Genomic DNA, 13,395 nt, shown 5'->3' on the forward strand with positions numbered 1-13,395 from the left:
CTCCAATAAATCTGTTAGTCTATAACGTGCCACAGGACTTCTCCTGGTTCTTGCAGATTCAGACTAATACGGCTATCCCTCTGATACTATGTTAACATTGACACTTTTGCCACTAAAACTTTGGTTGCTCAGGAGTGTGAAAAAACTTTTGGTTTAACTATGAAACACGTTCATGTGGACAGCGCTTTGTCAGCAAGAGCCACACTCCTGTGGATGCAGCTACCAACCATTGCCGGTTTTATTTATTACCTCTCTCCCAGCAATGAAGAGCAGCCACATGGCACAGCTTATAATGGCTTGGCTGCAGTGCCACATCCATGCCATTGTAAGGTGTCTTGTATAGACCTAGCTAAGACCTGTGAACTGTCCTTATGCTTTGAAGTAAATGAAGGATCCTGGAGAACACCACTAACTTAGCAAAGTGGTACATTTTATAGATCACTTCTCCAATGTCCATCAAAGCATGCCTCCTCAGAAATTGAGGCTGCAATATTACCTATGCCATCAATAATATCTTAGTAATAGAACCAGTGAGGTCCTGTTCTGAAAAGTGTTCGTAAAAGTGATATGGAAAGGTTCCATCTTTATTACCTCTTGGTGATTTTCAAAGAAAATGTGTTCTACCAAAAAGTAGAAGACTTGAGAGGGGGAGGAGGAAGCATGTACTCCACCCTCAATCTGAAAGTCAGGCTGAGATCTTTCTGGCTCAGGAATTGTCAACAACAAAGATTCTGCAAGCAGAACTTATTTAACAAGTAGAACACTATCCTATGCTATGTGTCATAGTTCAGCTCTATTAGTGCTGCAAGGCTACTGGAAATAAAAAACAATATAGCTTTTTAGCCCTACATTTTAAAATAGACGCAGAGAATAGATCTGTTGTCAATTGGGCCCATTTTTACCTAGCCACATTTTGAAATAGAACTGCATTTTAAGTGATAGCTCAGAGGCATCTTGATCATGTGAAGTAAAATACTTACAAAGCTTCAGTGCAACACGCTAGTGGTGAAAAGATTTTACCTTTGCAATGGGAGCTTCAGAGTGACTTGTACTTTAGGGTGTGTGTGTGAGAGTGAAAGAGTAAAAAACTAGGACTGATGATTTTCACATGCACTATAATCAAAAAAAGCAGTGCACAGAGTCACCAGCACAAGGCTATGATCAGAAGAGAGTAACAAACAGAAGTGAATCATACAATATCCAGTTGAAGCTGAAATTCCAGAAGGCGGAATATGATTGTCCACACTGGAACCTGGCCCTATGAAAATTGTAAAAAACTGCAACGGAATATTACATGATCGCAAGTGCCATAGGGGGTTGGTTTTCTGTCTCCTCAGTAAGACCTGGCTTCCCGCAGCAAGCAGCCGCATGGCTCACGGCACAACGCCACGAACTGTAGCTCCGTTAGAGCGGAGGGGATTCATCGGAGAGAGGGGAGCCAGGATTTGGACGCAAGTAGCCTGGCGTTAAGTAGCTGAGGTCTGGAGGGAGCGCTCTCTGCCTTCCAGCCAGTGTTTGACAGGCGGGAGGCAGGGAGCGTGTTCAGTCCGGATTGACTGGAATTGCCTGTTCACCGGTCGACCCGGGACGCTGCCTGTAGCTGCAGCCTGGTTCCGCTCAGCCAGCGAGCCGTCCAGGTAAGCGGCGCGGCTCGGCTCGTGCAGCGGGGGACAGGGCCCTGCTCCCGGGGAGGCAGGGGGCGGAGTGTGTTGCCCGGGAAGGGAGCAAGGAAGCGCGCGCGGCCAGGCAGCCAGAGCCGCCTGCACCCGGAGCAGGGGCGAGAGCCGGAGTCCTCTGCGGGACACGCCCCCGCGGCAGCGAGCTGGGCTGTGCCCGCTGCCACCCCGCAGCGCAGGGAGAATCCCTGGGCCCCCTCGGTGCGTCTAGCTCCCGCCGCTGGGCAGGCAGCCTCCCCCTGGGCGCAAAGTGCGCTCGGGGGCGGGAGCAGAGCGCTGCGGGGCGGGGGCGTCTCGCCCAGGCAGGCGGACCAGAGCAGCCGCGCCGCGCCGCGCCAAGGAGCAGGCTGGCGGGAGGGACGCGCCGCTCGGGGCCGCTCGGCCTGGCCGCCGGCAGGTGATGACACTAATGAGCGGCCTCCTGGGAGAGCTGCCCCGGCCTGGCGGGGATTAACGCGGCCGCCAGCTGCTCCGGAGAGGGATTTTCCAGCAGGCGGCGGAGAAAAGGTGACCCGGGAAGGTGAATTAAAAGCCAAGAGGTAGGAGCCCCGCGGGGCATAGCCGGGGAGGGAGGGGTCAATGCTGCTTAAGGGGTCGGAATTAAGACCTTCCCCCACGAACACACCGGCCCTGGAGCCGCTTAACGCAAACGAGCCCCGGGGACGGTGCGCGGGTTGGATTCCTGCTGGGATCGAGTCCTCTCCCAGGCTCGCTCCAGACTTCGTCCGGAGGGTTGCGTGGGCGTTCCCACCGCACTTCAGTGGGAACCGGTGTGCGGGATGGAGCCCTCGTGAGGGGTTAGGTAATAGGCGTTGGGTGCCGTAGTCATCGGCAGCTGAGGAGTCAGGCTTTGATTACAGCTCTGATTTTGGCTCTGACGCTCCCAACTCCAGAAGTGCGGTGGGAAGGTGGAGGGCGATCAGAGAGCAGCACAGTTGTAATCCCGGAGGTTGCAGAGGTAGCTGTGTTTAGTCTGTTTACTCGTAGCATAAACAATAACGAGTCCGGTGGTATCTTAAAGACTAACAATATTATTATGGCATAAGCGTATGTGAGTTTCCGCTCACTTCATCAGATGCATAAAGGTAAATTTCAGAAAAGCTGCTAGTCGGGTAGCTGACACCTTCTTATCAGTGTTATTTCCCTTTCATCTAGGCTACACTTTTGGAGGTTAAGTAGGAGCTGGATAAGACATTGGGCAATAAACTTTGTTTAAGCTCTCACATGAGGTTATGATTTCCTGTGGGGACAGAACTCTGCGCAAAACCGCTGAACAGTTCCTTTGGAGAAAACCTTTACAACTAAAGTCCTCACAGCATGTTTTCCTGTTGGACACACACACACTCACACACTAGTTTTTAAAATGAAAGCATTCTTAAACGTGAATATTGAAGCGTTTCTCAAATGAAGTTTCACTGCAAAAGGTTCTAATAAAGGAATATTTTCCTTCTGCATTTCAACGTGTGCAAAAATATAGATACATTATTTCCAAAAGCATATAACTTGTGTGCAACTTTCAAGTGCCCAAAAACACAGTGGTTTTTTGGGGTAAATAAAGTGCCTGCTTGTATTTTTGAATTTTATATCTGCAGCAGACAGGCATATTTAATTTTTGGTATTAAGATTTATTTTATATTCACACAAATTTAAGGCGTCTGCTCAGCTCTTGAGTTTTGGCAGAATCCTCTTTTGCAGTGGAACTGGAGGGATATTATATGTGAAGCTAATAAGTAAAATATGTTTTAGAAATAAAATACAGATGGGGGATCATCTAAGTGTTGTATTGCACAACAGCAGTCTCTGTGTATGTGCCATTCATCTCCTACAACTCTGGGTTTTGTGAATGTGTCTGCAGGCTTGAGTTGTATTTTGAACTGTTCTGGAAAAGTCACTTCCTCGAGTGTACAAGCTAATACACATGCTGCTCTGATGAAACAGACTAGCTAGTACCTCTGTTGATATAGATCTGGTGCTTCTCATCCTAAAACAATAATCAGAATGTTTTCTCTTTTTATAACAAGTTTTCTTATAAAATTATAAATTGTTATATAAGAATGGTTTTGGAGTTATTCAGCTAGGTTGTGTCCCACAGTTTTAGAGCAATCTCCTATCAGATACTTGCCTATTGCGTCCCAGAGCACTGTCCCTGATGCCTGGTTTGCATTTCCATCTATCTGATGCTAAGAAATCATCACGAGAGAGACTGGATGTTGGAACTATCCACTCTTTTCTTCCATGATGGGAAGTTTCTCTGACTCCACTATTGAAAAGGATTTTTCTTTGCCCTAAAAAAGTGGATGTAGATAGATTGGAGAGCATCGGTCATATGCAAGTAAGAAAGGAGGTAGAGATGGGACCCTGAACATGTTCCCTCACAGAACTTAGCAAAGATAGAGGCAGTCCTGTGTATAGCAACTCTCTTGACAATCTTGTGTGATCTTTTCAGTATATTTTCCTGTTGGAAAAGCATGTAGCACCTGATGGCCATTTCATGGGATCTGTGCCTTCATTCTACTGTTGAATAGCCTTTAGGGAGAGAGGATAATTCACCTCTCTCTATTCTTTCACCCATGAAATGCATGCGGAAGCCCTTTTGATTAGCCTAAGCACATCTATTGTGTTAAGTGGCAAAGCTTGGCTTTCATCCCTGCTTCTAGAGTTTTAGTTGCATTCTTAGAGCCTATTATTATTACAAGGGGCCTTCAACTCAGTTCTGTGCCTTCAGGACCAGAGCACAAGTCAGCTAACTCTATTTCTTATGCCAACGAAGCCTTATTTCTCATACCAAAAGAAAGACTATTAAAGTGGAAGATGAATGATACCATGGCACTGAGAATCAGGAAGTATTTCTTCATCCAGTGCAAAGCCAACCTGTGGAACTCCTTGCCAGAGGAGGTTGTGAAAACCAACACTAGAACAGGATTCAAAAAAGAGCTAGATACATTCATGGAGGATAGGTCCATCAACGGTTATTAGCCAGGATGGGCAGGAATGGTGTCCCTGGCCTTTGTTTTTCAGAAGCTGGGAATGGGGGACAGGGAATGGATCACTTAATGATTACCTGTTTTGTTCATTTCCTCTGGGGCACCTGGCATTGGCCAGCATCAGAAGACAGGATTAGATGGACATTCGGACTGACCCAGTATGGCTGCTCTTACGTTCTTATGAGTTAGGGTTTTATTCTTTACACAGACCTCTCAGAATGGTTAGTCCTCTAATTGGTCTCTGTGCTTTATTCATACATAAGAAATGTAATTAATACATTTTTTTCTTTAGTGAGTTCTCTGCAGTCAGATGAGCGTGTCACCTCTGATTATCAATCCACTAGAAATGAGGCAGTGAACCAGGCTCCTGCTGTGTTTTAGCAGGCTGCATACCTATGCATGGACTTTGACTATGGGCAGAGAGGATCCCATTCTTTTCTCTGCATAGGGTAGCTACATGATACTTTTATTGTGAACTTCAAATGTATACCTCTTCTTTTCAATGTATTAAGGATAGGAACAGTTGTCTTTAATCATTTTGTGGGACTGGATCAGCAATTAACCTAGATTGACTTGTATGTTTCCCCCCAATCACCAAGTCCCAAAACCATCCCAAACAAAGCAGGTTTGTTGTTGTTTATGATCTCCTGCACAGGGTTTTTTCTGATATTTGTCAGGGCCTTTATGGGTATGTCTACACTATTGGGTAAAGGTCAAATTAAAATACTCAACTTCAGCTATGTTAATTGCGTAGCTGAAGGTGAAGTAGCTTAACTCAACTTTTGGAGCTGTCCACACTGCAGGAAATTGAAGGGAGAACGCTCTCCCTCTGGCTTCCCTTACTCCTCGTGAAAGCAGGACTACCGGCATGAGTGCCCCTTTCAGTTCAAATTAGCGTGTCTTCACTAGACCCGCTAATTCAAACCCTGGATTATTGATAGTGGCAGCTTTGATCTTCTCTGTAGTGTAGACATACTGTAGGAATGTAGGCCAGCCTAATATGAGGGAAAAATTGCTCCATATGGCATGTGAAATAGCCAAACCATCAGATCCTTTGTATGTGCCAATGCACACTCTCTGGATGCTTATACTATGTTCTAATGCAGTGGTTTCCAACTGCTGGTCCCCAGACCGCTGGTTGCCAGGCTGTGGTGGCTCTGGGGGACAGGGCTGGGATACACCATCCAGAGCCTCCCCTCCAGACGTGGCTGTTGGGAGAGGTGTGTCCTGCCCCACCTCTTAGGCAACCAGTGGCGGGCAGGGGTGGGGTGTCTTCCCAGACGCAGAACAGCAGTTCACTGCACGGTGGAAGGGCCGCATGGAGCCCGGCACGGCAGACTTAGAGCAGCTGTGTCCCAGGCAGCAGTGCTCACCTGAGGGCTGGTAGGCAGGTGCTGGGGGGTGTGTGTCTGGGGATGAGGGTCTCTAAGAACCAGAGGACTGGCACTGGGGGGATTGACTGCATGGGATTCTGGGGTCAGTGGCTGGTGCTGGGGGGTAATTGAGTGGTGGGGGACTCTAGGGGTTAGGGCTGGCACTGGGGGGCTTAGGGAGTTGAGCTTTTCATGGATCAGTAACATTTTATTTGCATGTTTGTTATTTGCATAATGAATATGCAAATATACAAATAAAATGTTACTGGTCCGCCAAAAGTTTGTGAATGGGTTTGCTGGTCCATGGTATAAAACAGGTTGGGAATCACTGTTCTAATGTCCTCACAGACAGACATGCTTGTGCAGGATCCATTTAATACTATATCCCATTACAAAATACTACTCTTGATATTAACCAGTGACATTGGCTTGGAAAAAAACTAATAGAGACAGTATGGTCTAGTGAACTGAGCCAAGGACTCCTAGTTGTGCCACTGACTTATTGTTTGACCTTAGGTGAGTTTCTTAAAAATATTTATTTGCCATAAAAGTAACTATGTAAAAATGACACTTCTCTTGTCTACAGATCTGCTATGTAGTCCTGTATTTTGATCTGCTTTATGTGTGCGCTCAGTCATGTTATTGATTTTGTTCACAAAATATGTTTTTTACTACATTTTCACCTGTTAAGATCACAGAACCAATTAGAGTCATGGAAGACTTGGCTGAATCTTTCCTGATGCTCATGCATCACCAAGACAGAAATTACCTGCAATAAATCCCAATTATGCAACCTCTACATGCAGCAGATTGTTCTCTGGACTGATTTGCATATTAAAATTCTTCAGTTGGCAAGTAAAACATGCTTTCTAACTGCTAGTACTTCAGCTGGGATAGGAAAGCCAATCTACATCATAAATCCGTGATGTACCCGCACCTTGAATACTGTGTCTGGTTCTGCTCACTCCATCTGAGAAAAGATTTAGTGGAACTGCAAGAGGTGCAGAGAGGGGCAATAAAAATGCTCGGTGATATGGAATAGTGTCTGAAATGATTTGGGGGTTCGTTAAATAATAAAAAAAAGATAAAGGAATAAAACATTTAATGGAACAAATGGAGAGCTTCTGCTGGGAGGGGCTGTGTGAGGTATTCCCAACTAGGGATGTTAGCTATTAGTTAATTGAATAGTCGACTAACCACATGAATTCTTAGTGGCAGGCGCGAGTCAGTCTGCGAGGGGAGCCATTTTAAAAGCCAGCTCCCCTCATGGACTGGTTGCCTGCTGCCCCATGCTGCTGCCTCTACTACAGAAGCAGCCTCTGTCCGTGGTGACCTGGGCTAGTTGACTACTCTCATTTCCACCGCCAATTGCTGCCTTTGTATAAGGAGCCAGTTCGTCCCAGCACCAGCTCAATGGTGCCGCCTGCCCCTCCAGCGCTGCTCTCTGAGGGTATGTCTACACTACAGCGCTAATTTGAACTAAGCTAATTCGAACTAACGGATCCAGACTAAAAAACTAGTTCGAATTAGCGTTTTGCTAATTCGAACTAGCATGTCCACATTAAGTGGACCCTGAACCGGGGTTAAGGATGGCCGGAAGCAGTGCCGGCAGGGCATCAGATGAGGACTTAGAGCATGGAGCTGCTGTCTCAGGCTAGCCGAGGGCTGTGCTTAAAGGGACCCGACCCCCACCCCGGACAGACAGTTCTCAGGGGTGCCCCGCTTGCAAAGCAGTCCTGGCTTGGATTGCCGGGAGTACCCACACTGGGCACATCACAGCACTCGGCCATCAGACTGGCTGCACTTGCCGCAGGCTGCCATCTGGTGAGAGGGGGCAATTGGGAGGGTTGCAGGAGAGCTTCCACCCCTAGAAGCCCGCAGAGCCAGCCCAGTCCTCCCCATCAGGGGCTCGTACCCCATTCCTCCCTCACCTCCTTCCACTTACCCCTCCCTAGCCCCCCTTCCTGAAGTACTAAATAAAGAAAATGTGTGGTCAAAAATAGAATCTCTCTTTATTGAACAAAACTGGGGGAGACTGGGAAAAGGAGGTGGGAGAGGGGAAGAGAGAGGGTGGGATAAGGGAGGGCAACTACAATGATCAGAGGTTTGGAACAGGTCCCATATGAAGAGAGGCTAAAGAGACTGGGACTTTAAAGTTTAGAAAAGAGGAGACTGAGGGGGGATAGGATAGAGGTCTATAAAAGCATGAGTGGGGTGAGAGGGTGCATCAAGAAAAGTTCTTCATTAGTTCCCATAATAGAAGGACTAGAGGACACCAAAGGAAAGGAATGGGTAGCAGGCCTCAAACTAGTAACAGAAAGTTGTTCTTCACAAAACAAAGAGTCAACCTGTGGAACTCCTTGCTGCAGGAGGCTGTGAAGGCTAGAACTAGAACAGAGTTTAAAGAGAAGTGATATAAAGTGATGGAGGTTGGGTCCATGGAGTGGTATTAGCCAGGGGGTAGGAGTGGTGTCCCTGCCCAAAGTTTGTGGAAGGCTGGAGAGGGATGGCACGAGACAAATGGCTTGGTCACTGTCTTCGGTCCATCCCCTCCAGGGTTCCTAGGGTTGGCCACTGTCGGCAGACAGGCTACTGGGCTAGATGGACCTTTGGTCTGACCCAGTACGGCCATTGTAAGCACAGGGCTCAGGGTCGGGGGTCTCAGTGTACCAACTTGATTTTCATGCACACCTGTTCCTGCGTGGCCAGGCTGGCAGCTCTCCTGCCCTAGACGGCCACTTTCCTGTGCCTAGTGCGGAGGTCGAGGACGAGGTCCACGATGTCCGCACTAGACCAGGCGGGTGCCCGCCTCTTGCGGTCCCGGGCAAGCTCCCGGGAGCCACCAGCCTGGTCCTGGGAAGAGGGGGAGGGCTGGGGGGGCATCGGGTGGCTGGCTCGAGCCGTGCCAGGTGCAGGGTCTGCTAGCTGGGTGCTGGCAGGCTTGCACCTGGCATGGGCACCGTAGCCAGCCCGTGCCCCTTTAAGGAGTCCGGGGCCGGGAGGGGGGCAATAGAGTTTCCCTGGTGTTGGCCAGAGTGGCCACCAGGGAAAGCTGGGGAGGGCTAGCCTCCCACTAGTTCGAATTAAGGGGCTACACACCCCTTAATTCGAACTAGTAAGTTCGAACTAGGCTTAGTCCCTGTAGAATGAGGTTTACTTAGTTCGAACTAAGCGCTCCGCTAGTTCGAATTAAGTTCGAACTAGCGGAGCACTAGTTTAGCGCCTATCAAAGTTAATTCGAACTAATGTCCGTTAGTTCGAATTAACTTTGTAGTGTAGACGTACCCAGAGGTAGCAGTGTGGAGGGGGAGGGGAAGCTGCTATTAAGCATCAAAGCATCCTCTGCCTGCAGCGAGCCTAGGCCCATTGCGGGCAGAGGCTCTGGCAGCAGCCACTGTCCTGGCCAGCACCAGCACTGCCATGGGCAGAGGCTTCTTTGCCACAGCAACCCTTGTCCGCGGTGGGGTTGCAGCACTCTGCGGAGCAAGGCGGAGCAGCCTCTGCCAGAGACAAGTCTGGGCCCACCATGGGCAGGGGCTGCTGCTGTGATACCTAAGGGGGGAGGGGCCGGCAGGTGGCACCATGGAGCCGGTGCTGGGGAGAGCTGGCTTTTAAGCTGGCTCCCCCAGGACCGGCTCTTGCTTCCCATTCCCCCCTGCTCCCTCTGATATAGAGGCAGCAAGGGAGAGGGGAATGCGAGTAATTGACTAGATTAACTGAAAAGCCTAGACTTATCAGTTAATCGACTTGTTGACTACTCCTTCACATCCCTATTCCCGACCTCTGCCTCCAGATTACATCTCTAAATTCCTGAGTTCATAATACTGTCCCTTATGAGGGAGCATTTCTAAATTATACAAACAATTCTCTACATCTTCCCTCTTAAAACAAATTAACTCCTATTTCAAACAGCAATCTAATGACATAGGCATTACATTCTTAACCCATGTAATGTCTGTAAGCTTGAAGTGTCAGCTCCCTTAGAGAGAAGTTACCAGCACATCACTCTCCAGTAAGTCTTGACCATAAGGTGGGTGCATAACTGGCTGGATAACCATACTCAGAGAGTAGTTATTAATGGTTCACAATCCTGCTGGAAAGGTATAACTAGTGGGGTTCCGCAGGGGTCTGTTTTGGGACCAGCTCTGTTCAATATCTTCATCAATGATTTAGATATTGGCATAGAAAGTACTCTTATTAAGTTTGCAGAGGATAGCAAGCTGGAAGGGGTTGCGACTGCTCTGGAGGATAGGGTCATAATTCAGAATGATCTGGACAAATTGGAGAAATGGTCTGAGGTAAACAAGATGAAGTTTAATAAAGACAAATATAAAGTGCTCCACTTAGGAAGGAACAATCAGTTTTACACATACAGAATGGGAAGCGACTGTCTAGGAAGGAGTACGGCAGAAAGGGATCTAGGGGTTATAGTGGACCACAAGCTGAATATGAGTCATTCTTCCACTCTACTCTGCGCTAGTTAGGCCTCAATTGGAGTATTGTGTCTAGTTCTGGGCACCGCATTTCAAGAAAGATGTGGAGAAATTGGAGAGGGTCCAGAGAAGAGCAACAAGAATGATTAAAGGTCTAGAGAACATGACCTATGAAGGAAGGCTGAAAGAATTGGGTTTGTTTAGTTTAGAAAAGAGAAGACTGAGGGGGATGTATGTGATAGCCATTTTCAGATATCTAAAAGGGTATCATAAGGAGGAGGGAGAAAACTTGTTCATCTTGGCCTCTGAGGATCAAACAAGAAGCAATGGGCTTAAACTGCAGCAAGGGAGGTTTAGGTTGGACGATAGGAAAAAGTTCCTAACTGTCAGGGTAGTCAAACACTGGAATAAATTGCCCAGGGAGATTGTGAAATCTCCATCTGTGGAGATATTTAAGAGTAGGTTATATAAATGTCTGTCAGGGATGGTCTACGCAGTATTTGGTCCTGCCATGAGGGCAGGGGACTGGACTCGATGATCTCTCGAGGTCCCTTCCAGTCCTAGCATTCTATGATTCACTTTTCTGAAATACCTCTTTTCCAAGTAGCTGGAAAGTCTCTCTCTCTCTCTATGAGGCTTTCTCCTGCTCTGATCTTCTCAGTATCAGCCTTTTGTTAGTCTGAATTATTCTCGTTTCTTGACAGTTTCTCCTTTGTAGGTTGATAAAAGATCAGTGAGATGCAAAATGCCAGAGTTCAGGCCTATTGTCAGTGTGTTGGAACTTTCTGAGATTATTCATAAATCCCTTCAGTTATGTCAAAATGTTTCTCCCTGCTCAGTCTATTATATAAGGCCTTAGATACTGCTGTTCTTTAATGGTACCCCTTTGGCTTTAAGTATTAGAGGTTTGATTACTCAGGCACACTGTATACACTTTGGTTCAGAGATGGGATGTCACAAGCCTTTTTGGAAATATAATATTTCTGCTTTCACTTCTGTTTTTTCTTTCATCTTCCCATTTAGCTTCATTTTATGATAATTCAGCAATCTTTCAGAAGTAAATTAGATTTGATCCATCTTCCCATTACCAGGTGAGCTGGAGAAGGACCATTTTCCAGGGGTATATGTCAGTAAGCCAGTAATATTTTATACAGATTTCCCCTGCTGTCAAAAATCTTTTTCATAAGGGTATTTATTGTCTGTATAGACTTTTCCACAAGTCCGTTTGATTGGGAATAATTTGGACTTAATATTTTATGATGAAAACTGCAATCTATGGCAAATTGCCTAAAATTTGCACTGTAAAATTGTGTCCCATTATCAGTAAAGACTTCATCGGGAATTATATCTTTGGAGAAGATTCCCTTTATGCTGGCTACCACTGACATACTATTAGTTCTGTGAAATATGCAAATTTCTAGCTACAGAGAATAATAATCTGTGACTGTTAAATAACCCTTTGATTGCCAGGTGAATAAGCCAGTGCCTGCTTTCTTAAAGGCTTTTGTGGAACAGGAAGAGGTGCCAGTGGCTCTGCCTGTTGTCATGGCTTGTATTTCAAGCAGGAAAATCAGTTTCCTGCCATACTAGTAATGTAGTGATTGGTCCGCAGCCAATACAACACATCTTTGTGCTCATTGTTTGCACTTCTCAATTCCAGTATGAAACTCATGGATCTTTCATAGCATTTCTTTTCTGAGGTTTTGGAATTGCGACTTGCCTGTCCTTGAAAATTCATTTCTGTAGTTCTGATAGTCTCTTCTACTTGGACAACAACTGCTTATTTCTTCAGGCCACCCTTTAATTATTACTACTTTTAAGGATTCTGAATGATTCATCTTTCTCTGTTTCCTCTCACATATGTTGCAGTTTCGTGCTAGCTATGAGAATTATCTTTTATAATCAGATCTATATAGGCTTACATCCCTTCTCTACAGTCTTCTCTGGTTTCATGGGAGCCATAGTTCTGGAAAGTGCATCTGCCATGAACGTTATTTACAGGGGATGAAGGTCACAGCCAAATCCTACTTTTGCAGCTTTACCATCATTCTTTGAACCCTCTGAAGTATAATCATTTAGCAGTTTGCTAAATAACATTGTCAGAGGTTTATGGATCTGTGTCACCTTCCATTGTCTGTCCGTAAATATAATGTACTTATTTAATGTCTCACAGGCAAACCGTATTTCTAAAAGCTCCTTTTCAATATGTGCATATCTGGTTTCTGCCTCCGTCAGTGATTTGGATGTGCATGCCATTGGTTGCCAACAATCCCCATGCTTCTCATCACTGCACTTAACCCAGACTGTTAATGCATCTGCTGAAATTTTAATACATAGACTTTCAACACTGGTTCTTATATCAGTTGTAAATTGTTCACCTCAGTACCATTAATTTTTATTCTTTAGAACAGTGTTTCTGAAAGTGCGCCTCGAAAACACTTTGAGAAACACATTAACTGGCCACCCCGGTTCGTTTATTTACTGGCGCCGCAGCCACAGAGCCTCACGGCTCCCATTGGCTCCGTTTCGCTCTTTGCAGCCAAACGGAGCAGCAGGAAGCAGTGGCCCGGCCCACTCCGCTTCCCGCAGCTTCCCTTGACTGCAAAGGACAAAATGGAGCAAATGGCTGCGGTGCCAGTAAATAAAAAAACCGGGGCGGTCAGTTAATGTGTTTCTCAAAGTGGTTTAACCTCCATCAGAAACACTGCTCCAGAAGTTTTCTCTAAGCTGCTGCTTTGGTAGATAGCTTAGATATGAATTTTCCAAGATAATTAACCATTCCCAAGAACTGTTGGATCTCTCTAACTGGGGCGGGGGAGAGGAGAAGGGTGGCATCGTTCAATGGCTGAAATCATCCTCTGACTGGTTTTACAACTTCAATGGAGATAATGTCTCTATCAAAACACAGTTCTGTAACCCCTAGAATAGA

At 46.4% G+C, this 13,395-nt stretch overlaps 1 protein-coding gene across 6 annotated transcripts in view; it reads left to right on the plus strand.

Moving 5' to 3' along the window:
* Positions 1–13,395, plus strand: part of PDZD2 (PDZ domain containing 2) — a 309,904-nt gene that overhangs the window by 122,480 nt on the left and 174,029 nt on the right. The window contains exon 1 of one of the 6 annotated variants that reach the window (XM_075932598.1): positions 909–1,637. The exons of 4 other annotated variants lie outside the window; for them this stretch is intronic. The gene's annotated coding sequence lies outside the window, so the exon portion shown is untranslated. Of the gene's footprint in view, positions 1–908; positions 1,638–2,283; positions 2,635–13,395 lie in introns of those variants that run through there. One more of the 6 variants, XM_075932599.1, reaches the window with a different exon arrangement.

The sequence above is a fragment of the Pelodiscus sinensis genome, chromosome 6 (assembly GCF_049634645.1).
Source record: "Pelodiscus sinensis isolate JC-2024 chromosome 6, ASM4963464v1, whole genome shotgun sequence".
In the NCBI taxonomy this organism is placed as follows: domain Eukaryota; kingdom Metazoa; phylum Chordata; order Testudines; family Trionychidae; genus Pelodiscus; species Pelodiscus sinensis.